The sequence below is a fragment of the Protopterus annectens genome, chromosome 2.part0 (genome assembly GCF_019279795.1).
Source record: "Protopterus annectens isolate FY-2018-M chromosome 2.part0, PAN1.0, whole genome shotgun sequence".
NCBI classification, from domain to species: domain Eukaryota; kingdom Metazoa; phylum Chordata; order Ceratodontiformes; family Protopteridae; genus Protopterus; species Protopterus annectens.
Window position 1 is genome coordinate 1,538,598,055 of NC_056728.1, and position 11,754 is coordinate 1,538,609,808.

The following is an 11,754-nucleotide window of genomic DNA, read 5'->3' on the forward strand; positions in this document are numbered from 1 at the left end:
TGATTCAGTAAATTGGGACTATCTGTTTACCTTACTGAAATGCACAAATTTCTCTGATGCATTTGTAAATTTAATTGAGCATTTATACAAAGGAACACTGGCTTATATTAAGGTAGGAACATATGTTTCACAAAAAATACCCATTCTTAAAGGTACAAAGCAAGGATGTCCACTTTCTCCACTATTATTCACTTTAGTAATGGAGCATTGGGCTAATTTGATTAGAAACAGTACTGATATAGAGGGTTTTGAAATAGAAAATACAACATCAAAAATTCAACTTTTTGCAGATGATGTTCTAATTACATCAGCAGGATCTAATTCTTCTATGCAGTCTTTATTTGATAAAATGATGAATTTTAAAAGTATTTCTGGTTTAATATTCAATGAAGAAAAAACTAAAATACTACCTATATATACACGAAAAAATACTCTCATTAGTGATTTTACTAAATATGTACCCAACTCAGGTCAGATAACTTATTTAGGTATAATACTATCTAAAGATATTAAATCTATTATATATAATAACTATAATACCTGTTTTCTTAATATACAAAATCTTTTAATACCTGGAATAATATGTTTTTTACTATGGAGGAGAGACTTACAATTATTAAAATGATAATATTCCCCAAGATTTTATACTTAATACAATCAATAATACTTTCACCTACAAAAATAACTATCAAGAAACTGAATACACTAATGTTAAATTTCTTATGGGCACCTAATAGACCTAGGATTGCATTAAAGAAACATATTAATAGCTGGTCTCAAGGGGGTATTTCTTTTCCAGACTTTAATTTATATATTATCTCTTCTATTATAAAAGTTATTACTTTATTAATAGATTGGTCATATGTTGCAAAATGGAAAGATTATTGGGAGCTAATTAGTATGCACTTCATGAAAATCTCCTTAACACATAAAAATATGATTATAAATAACTCCATGTTGTGGTTGCTAAAGGAATTTTGTACTTCACCTATTACACCTAAATATATGGTCTGTTACCCATTAAATATTATTATTAGTTATCGTAACTTTATATTCATGCACCCTAAGTATAGGGAATGGAATTTTATTGTATTCCCTATAATCTGTACTCAGGGTATGCTTATGTCATCTACTTCTGAAGGAGCTCATTTAGCTATAGATAATAATCTAAAGTACTGGTATCAGCTGATATCTGATAATAAAGTTAAAAATCTAGATTTCTTAAAACAAGAATTTGATCTAAGAGAAACTTGCTGGTTAGAGGTTCAGATCTTTAGACAACATCTCATTGATAGAATAGATCTAATGTCTATAACAGTTAAAGAATCTATTCCAAAACTGATTGATTACTTGATAATAAATTTACAGCATAAAGTTTCTGATAAAGGTAAACTTTCATATATACATAAAATTATCAGACAAGAAACTTTTTACAATGTAGATTCATACTGGAATTATTTCACCTCTATTAATGGGGACCCACCAACTCAACAAGATAAACAATATATATTGGAATCTGCTTATAGAACTACATCTTCCATTGTCTGGAGACTTTATACATGGAAATTTGTACATAGATCTTTTATACACCTTTGATGATGAAGAAAATTAATAATAAAGATAATCTATGTAAGAGATGTAATGTAGAAATTAATGCTGACTGGGCTCATATGTTTTATGACTGTATGAAGTTGAAAGAATACTGGAAGTCAATTAATGAATTTTGCAGGCTCTTTTACAGATAATTTCATTATTTCTAAGTCTCTTATATTATTCAACACACCTGTACCTCAATGTGTTAAAAGATTAAGCTTGCCTTGTTATGGTCTATCCTAGCAGTGGCTAGGAAAAGAATAACTAGAAATTGGATTTCAGATACACCTCCTTCGTTCAATGAATTTAAAAATGTTATGAATATAATGTGTCATATGGAAATAAGCACAATTAGAATGAGAACAACTAGAAAAACATCACATTTTATTGTATGGGATAATTTACAAAATTTGTTAAAAAAATTCTAATTTCAATAGCACAGTATTTTAGTTTAATTAATTGATCTGATTGTAGTGGATGTCTTTGTAAATACTTTAGTTGTTTTGTTGAATATTATAATAATACTTATTTTTAATTATTTGTATAAAATTGTTATGATATTTCTCTTATATGTTAAAACAATAAACTTGTTTTGAAAAAAAAAATGTTCATTAATGATGTTGATACCTCTTTTAGGAAAGTATCCCTTATACAATTTGCTGATGGTCTGACACTAATATGCTCATCTGATGCTCTGCTGCATCTTGAAATTACACAAGAAGCCTTCACCTCTGTTGAATTATGGCTCCACAATGTTCAATTATTACTCACCCCCCAAAAAAAAAACTACTCTTATTCCTCCCCAAAGCACACCTGCAGGATAAATCCAGCTTCCAAATGTTCTTACTTAACAATACAGAGATAGAATTTGTATCAGGTACAAAACTGCTTGGTGTGACAACTGATGACAACCTTAGATCTGAACTCCTCATTCAAATTAATATTTTACTCGCTGGAAACTTTGCAAGCTTTATAGACATAAAAACTTTCTTACTAACTCTGCTAAAACCACCCTAGCTACCACTTACCTCCTTCCTTTACTCTAATATGGTGCCCCTATCCTTACCAACTTGCAGGTATCTTAAAACTAAACTTAAAATATGGTACAACAAAGTTGCTAAATTTGATGGCAAAATACAATGTTACACATGTCACTGCAAGGCCCTTAAAAGTTTGAACTGGCTTGAACTGCCCCACTACCTGGACTTTGTACAGCTAGCTACTGCCCACAACACCATTTATAAAGCCCATGCCTGTCCTGCACAAAAACAACATCTCACCATCAATAAACCAAAAAAATAGTTGGAAATAGTCTTTACTTCTACTCTGTTGCCAATAAATGTAATTCTATTCCACAGGCTATTAGAACTGTAACCTACCTTCCTTCCTTCAATCATCTCCTGAAAGGCCACCTATCAAATTCATGACTCTGCCCATGCTATACCCCTGGCTGAACATAAATCTTGTCTACTTTTCTACACCCCTATCTGTAAGGATTCTATACCCATCACCACTTCAAATTCGCCTGGCTACCCTACTCTCTCTACAACTTAACATAGCCTTTTTCTATCAAATCCTCCACATTTATACTAATCTCTCCTAATCTCCCTCCCCTTTATATTTACAACTGAACTAAACACGACTTTTATTTATTACCGCTATGAATTGCAAAAAGGATGCATTCGAGAACTGTATCTAATGTTTTCCTTTGCTTTTTTCATTGTTTTTGTAACATATTTTTAGTACATCTCTGTGCCTAACAATATTGCTATTTTTGAAATGTATAATCTTCAGCTACTTCTTATGTAATGTGTTTGAAAATTTTTGAATTTTCTCTAAGTGGATGTTTTGTCCCCGGGTTTCTGTTGAAAATGGGCTCTTGTGACCCAATCGTATTTTGTGGTAAACAAATGTCACTCAGTTACTGCTTTTTATTTCCTGATGTGCGAGTGCAGATTTCTAATGGAATCAAGGGGTCAAGCACTGATCCCCTTAGCAGGTAACACATTCCTGTCTGCAGCTTCCACTGAAGGGTACAGGTATAATAACTTGGGTGGTATTCTCTCTCCAGAAAAGGAGATTGTCTCTTCAGGTGCTTGGTCCTTTAATGCCTGGTTGGTTTCCCAGCAGCCTGAGCCTAACTGTACATGTCGGACTTCAGTAATATAGGTAGGATGTAAATCACTTTGTCTAGTGGCAAGTAAGCACAGAGAGACTTGCCAGGAATCGACCAATGATTTATACAGTGGCTATAGGCTGGTAAATTACCAAGTTTTTGTGGACTATACATTATGAATGTGGGTGCCTCAAAGGTTGACACCTCACCCAAACCTAATTATTATCATTTTCAATGGTGGATCTGTTATAAAAATGGTGAAATGCTACCTGCCAGAAATGATTGACAATTGGAAATGATTGACAGTTCTGAGGTGAGTTAATCTGCTTTGTTTAACCAGGAAACTCAAAATCTGAAACATCTTGTAATGAGTCTTTCATTCTTTCAAAGACAGTAAAATGCAGCACAATGTAAAGTGAGTTGTTGTCAGACGTGAAGATAATTTGTCTAGCATCCCTCAAAACATATGTAGACATATAGAATAAAAATTCTTACTCATTACAGGGAAACATTTTTGAGATTTCAGATGTCACTGTATTTGACCTCCCTTACTAGTTTGCTATTAAGCTTTAATATTTAACATCCCAACAACTTATAATTAGTTTTATACCATATGATATGTATATTAATGGAGTTCAGGAATATAGTTACATGGCTCAGTTGATATGTCACATATTCAGCTATTTTTTATGAAATTCTGTCACAGGATGTAAAGTCAGAATGGGGTATTTTTGATCAGGACCCATGTTTTAGATACAAACACATCCAATATTTCTTACTATGGTCACAGAAGTGTTTCTAGTGATAGAGACTTTCTGGTATTATATCAGGGAAAAACTCTTGAGATTATACTGCTGTTTTATGGGTAGTATAACCATCAAAATCATTTATTCGTTTTTCTGTGGATTCTATATGTGTAATGAGTATATCGTGGAGTCCTATACTGTAAATGTGTGTAATGTTTCTGTAATTACAAAATTTAAAGGTATTCAAAGGAAACTAAAAAGTGATCTGTATATGGGATAGTGACAAGGAAGCAATGTGAGTAGAACTATTTGGAATAAAAATGATAAGAGATCAAGGAGATATTAAGGAGGAAGAAGAGGAGTTTGAATGAATTAAGTAGCTTGAAAATAAATATGAGATTGAGAAAAACTGTTAGCATATAATCACACTGAAAGTGCAAAGAAATACTGAGCTGCAACAAAATGGGAGGGTAAAGGGCAGCAAAGGATATTAGATTCAGAGTGAAGGAGAAATGTGCCTGGTGATTCAAGGAGAAGGTAATAGTATTTAATGATGTCCTTAAGCAGGGGGCAGTGAACTGAAAATGTAGAAGATAAGGGAAGGACTAATTCATGCTGAGGGAACACAAGAAGAAATAATACAATTTGTAACTAGATGAAAGGAGTAGCCAGAGGATGTAAAATGCTGAAGGTGTGATGTGGAAGAAGCAGAAATTATTTGCATGTCGGGAAGGGCAGATAGGCACAGAGGGTTAGGTGCGATGTTTGTAATGAATGGAACAATATTTACATGATTTTGTGGATATTTTTCATAATGGTATGAAGGAAAAGAGGATAGATTACATAACAAGGAAATGTGGTGGCGATGGTAATCACAGGATAAGTTAGAAATAATTTAACCAAAACTGGAACTGAAGGAAAAAGAAATGACAGTGTTAGCAAGGCTGAAAGTCATAAGAATGGTGAGGAGGATTAGCAGGGAGGAGGAACCCTGGCAGAAGTAAATAGGAAGTAATGAAAATGAAGGTGCCGACCCTGTGGTCTGGACCAATGAAACATTGATTGTCCCCCAGCTGACCTTCCTTTTTTATTATTAGTTGTCCATGTGTTGCTAAAGCTCATTTGAGTGGGATAAGAATGTGGAAAAGAGTGATAGATTCTGATTTACCAATCCCAGAGACAAGAAGTTGGTTAAAATCTGTTACAGGAGTGACTCTGAGGAAAGGCCTAGAAGTGTGTGCTACATAGAAAGGGGCATGAGAGCATATATTCTAACCAGGGAGAGCATAATTCCAGCCAGGGAGAGCATGATTCCAGCCAGGGAGAGCACATATTCCAGTTGAGCATTACAGGCATGCAGAAACAATTGGACTTAGTATGGCAGTAACTTTGCTTACAGGAGTATGGTATCTGCATGGCAAGTAAATAAAATAGAGGCACAGCAGATATGTTCCGGCCACTAAGAGGTGCAATCTGTAGAATGCCAAGTGTACCACACTACATGTATCCTCTTGCAACATGCTCATTAGTATTTAAAATGTATATCCTACATTCTATATCTCCTTATTTCATTTTTATATACATTATATACAACCTGTTAAGTAGCAACCATTGTATTACATTTATCACTTTAAAATTAACCTTTAAGTCTATATTAAACCTTATTTTTTTACATCAAAATAAAACTTTTGCACATATTCAAAATATAATTTAAATAAGTCTCCAAATTATGATTAACTCTTGAATAGTTCATTTATCTACCTGATTTCCAAAGTGGTTTTTCCACAGCTAGAGAACTGAACAGGACTAGTTCAGCTAAACAGCACAAGCTCCAATGGCCCTCTTGAATGGGGAAACATGCAAGTAATCAACTTAAACTTGTGCCCCTCTTTGGAGATTCATATTTCAAAATATATGGGCTAACAATTACCAAGGCAATGCAATGCTATGGTTCTTAAAATGCTCACAGATCAATAACTTAACAAGTACCTATGAACCTATAAACCTATGTAACTTAATAAGCACCTATGAACTAGTTACACTACCTGATTTTCCTCGGGATAAATCTTACTGCACTACAGTTACACTTGACATATAACTTAAACAGACTTTGTCTGCAGATCTTGGCTATTAGTTCTCACACTCAATACACACAATACATTTTTGTCACAGGTCTGGCTGTGACACATCTGGTTACTCATATTCCCTGGACATTGACATACTTGTTTTCTAGAAATGTCTGTGATTCCTTCCTTACAGTTTTCCTTTTTCACCAAGGACATGGTTCAGGTGCTGCTATTTCAGACTGCAGACATTTTAATGTCTTTTGGCTTCTTACTCTAACTCCATCCTGGAAATCTGGACCCTAGTAGTTTTCTGCAGTTTTAATCATAATAGTAGATCATGTTTCTGCTGCTTTCTTTTATAATTTCCTTAAAGTTATGGTGATTTTCAGACATGCACAGAACATGAAGTAGATAATGTGCTTTTCAACTTTTGCGCATTAATAATTGAGTTGTTGAGACTGATCTCCTGCAATTAAATATTTCTATATTCTAAAACTGCAAGATGACAGTCATTACAGCTTTTCAAACTGCACTCTCATGATGTTTTCAGTTATTGTATTTGTATTTGTGTCTGTCAGTTTGATTGTCTCAGGAAACCATGAATAATAATCCAAACATATGAGGCACATGGAGGAACTCAGTGCCCACGCAACTCAATGGTTGTTTGTTTCCTATGGAGAGTTGTTGTGAAATGCATTGCAAATGGTTTAGCTCTGCGCTGCTTGCTCTAACTTATTTGACATCCCTGGCCTGCACATTGGATCTCCTGCTCTTTCCTTTCACATCATTATTTCCTGAAGAGTAGCTAGAGTGAGACAAAGGGGGCAGCCGGTCCAGTTATTAATATGTTAGGGAATGCAATCAGCACTTCCATTTTGTTAGCTCTCACATAAAGAGCATAAGGGAAGGTATGGGCTTTATAGCTTTTGTTCTCTCATTGAGAGTGTGAGGTCACTGGGCTCCATAACAAGGAGCTCTGCCTCCGATTATTTGCATAAGTGATTGGTGTCTACTGTCAAGCATCTGTCATCTCAGCTGATAGGAAACTATTAGTTTATCAACATTGAATGCTAAGCCATGGGCACAACTTATTTTTAATCTTTAGGACCTGGATCTGTGACTGCTGCTATTGTGAGACTAATTTTGAAGTATTCGTTTAAGATCTGCAATTTTGTATTGCTTCTTTTCTTTTGCTCTTGTTTACTGCAGCTTGTTTTTGCTTAAATTTGTTTTAGTTTACATTTGTTATTTTAATTTTTTTTTTCTTGGAGTTTTAAAAGTAATTGGTTAGAGCAAGTAGCAGTATTGATTCTTTAAGTAATATTTATTATTTAAGGTAAGCAGTTCAAAATGGGAAGTACCTCCCATTAGACTGCTAAAACTTCAATTACCCTTTCTTTCATATTTTCCCCTACTGCTTAGTATATACTACATTACCTACAATATGAATTCATTTTCTTTCATGCTACTTTTAAATCTCAAGGATCTGGGTGATACAACCAGTTATTGGTAGCCCAGAGACTATTTCTCAGGAAGCAGAATTAGTGAGTCTCTTTTGCTGCCAGAGAGAGAAGGAGCATACAACATTATCTTCTAGCCTTCTTAAAGACTACCAGTTGTTGGGAAGTAAGAAAAATGTACCTTAGTAATAAGCTTGGAATTTATGTAATTGTTTTCTGCTCCTATTGAGAGATGGAATGTGGGGACATTGATTTCCGATGGTCTCTAATTGGACAGTGTGTATGGGACTTCCTGATTGGTTTGTTTTTTACTATTATGCAACTTAGGTGTAGTATTAGCTCACCTATGTTGTATTCTTTAAGTCAGGATAGAGTAATAGACAACAGTATTTGATATTTTTCAGGTTCAGAAGTTATTGTTCACATAGCCAGACTAACACAGACAGAGCTTCTGTACCTGATGTGCTCAGATACATCTCTGATCTTACAGTGTTACAAGCAAATAATACAATGCCAGCTGGCCTTATAATTATTTGGCCTTTTCTATAAATTGTTTAATCAGAGACATTGAGCTCTGTCTCAAATCTGTGTACAATAGAAGGTTCTAAGCCCAGTCTTACAGTGTAGGGCCTAACTAAGATGAAAAGGGTGAGGCAGCTTGTGGAATCAGTTAACCTGGGCAAGATTTAGCTGAGCTCCTGGGAAACCATAAAGGAGGGAGTAGCTTGCTAAAGGAACAGGAGCTTAGGTGTTTGTTGATGGTGTTTAACAAGTATGCTTACTGGCTTGGGTATAACATGCTTCTAGGTGAAAATGGAAAAATAGCAGCCAGTCACAGACCAGGAAGGAACCGGACCACAATTCTCTTAAGCTTTCGTTCGTTTAATAAAACACCACAAACTTCATCAGAATGAATGCAAAGACATAAAACCACTCTTAAATACTTGACATGTGCAAAAAGCATCCAGTGACAAAATGCTTCCAATAAATTATTTAAATTACCACTTTTGTGTCATAGAAATTTAAAAATACAAGTACCAGTATTAAGTGATACTAAATAAAATGATGTAAAAATAAACTAATACATGTAAAAAAATAAAATAACTCAAATAAATAACTCAATAAAAATAATTTCTCTTACATTGAGACAACTGATTTTTTGAAGTTCACTATGGTTAAGGACAATAATACCCTACATTTTTTGGATGTAACTATTACAAAGGACTACACTAGAAAAATATTCACTTCCCAGCTAGGTATACAGGAAACTAACTTACTCTAATTCCCTTTTGCACTATGAAAGCTGGCACCCTGTACACCAAAAGAAAGCCCTGGTAAAATGGCAATTCGTCAGGCTGGCTAGAATGATCTCTGAGGAAGGAGACTTTGCAAGGGAATCTGAGGCATTAAAAGAAATGTTATTTAGTAGGGGTTACCTTACTGACTTCATGGTCAACATCTATAATGTAGTCAAAAATAAGAGAGAAGTTGGCATTTTTCATACACTCTTGTCTAATCACCTGAGTGGAAGGGAGGACCTTGAGAGAAGTAACAAAAAATTTAGTAGGGCTTTGGTACTTCCATTTACCATGAACTTCTTTGACATACGGCACATTATATCAAAGTTTTGGAAGATTTTTAATTTAGATAGTAGTATCAACTGATGGTTGTGTACAAGAAGGACACCTCAATAAAGGGGCTGTTGGAAAGAAAAAGAAATATACCTTAGAAGGGTGGTTGTTTCAAATGTGGGAGATGCTCTTATATATATATATATATATATATATATATATATATATATATATATATATATATACTCAATGTGAACAAGTTATTTAGTAAAGGCTATGGGACTATACTACCTTGTAAAAAATATTCATGTTACTCTAGAGGTATTGTCTGTATAGCTAAGTGTTATTCATGTGAGGGGTTCTATGTAGGAAAAACTAAGAGAGCTTTGAACCAAAGGGTTTACGGGCATACTTATGACATCAGATGTAAAAATGAAAAAAAAAATGCTTTTTATAAACATCTTAGTTTTTTCCCTTCACATGCTTTTAAATTTTATGCCATTAATCATGTTGAGCTGGGTCTTCAGGGGGGAGGGCCCTCTGATGAGTACCTGGAATTCCTTGAATTCAAATGGCAAATTAAGCTTAATGCCTGCCAGTTTCCTGGTTTGAACAACAAGATTATTATAAGTTCATTATTGAAGCTTAAATCATTATATTTTTATATAAAAAATGCTGGAACATAACTTAATTGTTTAATATTGAAGTTTCTAATGTTTTAAAAGGCTTGATGTTTAAACTTTTTTACTGCAACCTTTTTATTGCACTGTTTAAATTATATATGCAAATGCTGGTTATTTTTTTACAAGGGGAAATTATGTCATTTAATTGTTTGATTACTGCTGGGGAGGGTATTTAAACTTGATTTGTTAGATACATGGTATTCTGATAAAGTCTAGTTTTTGATGAAAGCGCTAAATGAAAGTGTTTTTTCCTGTACTACATGCTGGTGTGTCATTTCTGGACTACCATTTTCTGCTTTGGTTATGTTTCATCTTATTTTCGTGTTTCTGACAAAGGCTTATTGTACAGAGAGTGGACCCCTGAGGCACGGCTATAGGGTGAGAGAATACAGCAGTTGGTAGTGTCCAGAGCCTACCATCTGGCACTCCTAGCCATAGCCCATGATATTCCCTTTGCAGGTCATATGGGCATAAAGTGTACCAAGAGATGTATTATGCAGAACATTTATTGGCCTGGGATTTCTAGAGATGTAACAGGGTACTGCAGGACCTGTGAGCAGTGCCAAAAGGTAGGCAAGGCAGGAGACAAAGTGAAAGCTCCTTTGATGCCTTTGCCTGTGACTGAGGAGCCATTTCAGAGGACAGCTATGGATATTGTGGGGCCTCTGAGAACCCCAAGTTCCACAGGGTTGAAGTATATCCTTATGGTAGTAGATTATGCTACCAGATACCCTGAGCCACTGGCACTGTCTCCCACTGAGACAGAAAAGGTAGCAAATGCTGAGATTTTTCATCAGGGTAGCTTTTCCAAAAGAAATACTGATGGACAGAGGTACCAATTTCATGTCAGACCTGCTGGCTTGTCTGTGGAATCAGTGTGTAGTCAATCACCTAAGGGTCACCCCCTACCATCCTCAGACTAATGGTCTTGTTGAGAGGTTAAACTCTACACTCAAGGCAATGCTACAGGCATTTGCAGACCAGTTCAAGAGGGAGTAGGACAAATATTTGTCCCATCTATTGTTCGCTTACAAAGAGGTTCCCTAGAAATCTACAGGTTTTTCATCCTTTGAGTTTCTGTATGGGCATATGGTGAGGTGACCTCTAGATTTGATTCATGATGAGTGGGAGGGTGAGTGTGAATCCCACAAGAAGTCTGTTGCGGCATATGTCCTAAACCTCAGGACAAGGCTCAGGGAACTCGTGGGCTTGTCCAGGAGAACCTGGCAGAAGCCCAACAGCAGAAAAAGGTCTGGTATGGCAGGAATGCTCGAGCTAGAGAGTATGCCGTAGGGCAGCAGGTTATGGTCTTCATTCCTGTCAGACACAATAAGCTGCAGGCAGCTTGGGAGGGACCCTTTAAGGTGGTAAGTAAGGTTAACAGTGATTCTGACAATGAAAATATTAATGAAAATGGCACAAATGGGGACATCCCTTTAGACCCCCCACCCCTGAGGAGATCCAAGAGAATAAAGAACCAGGGAAATGGGAGGTTTTTGAACCAGAATTATGGACAGAA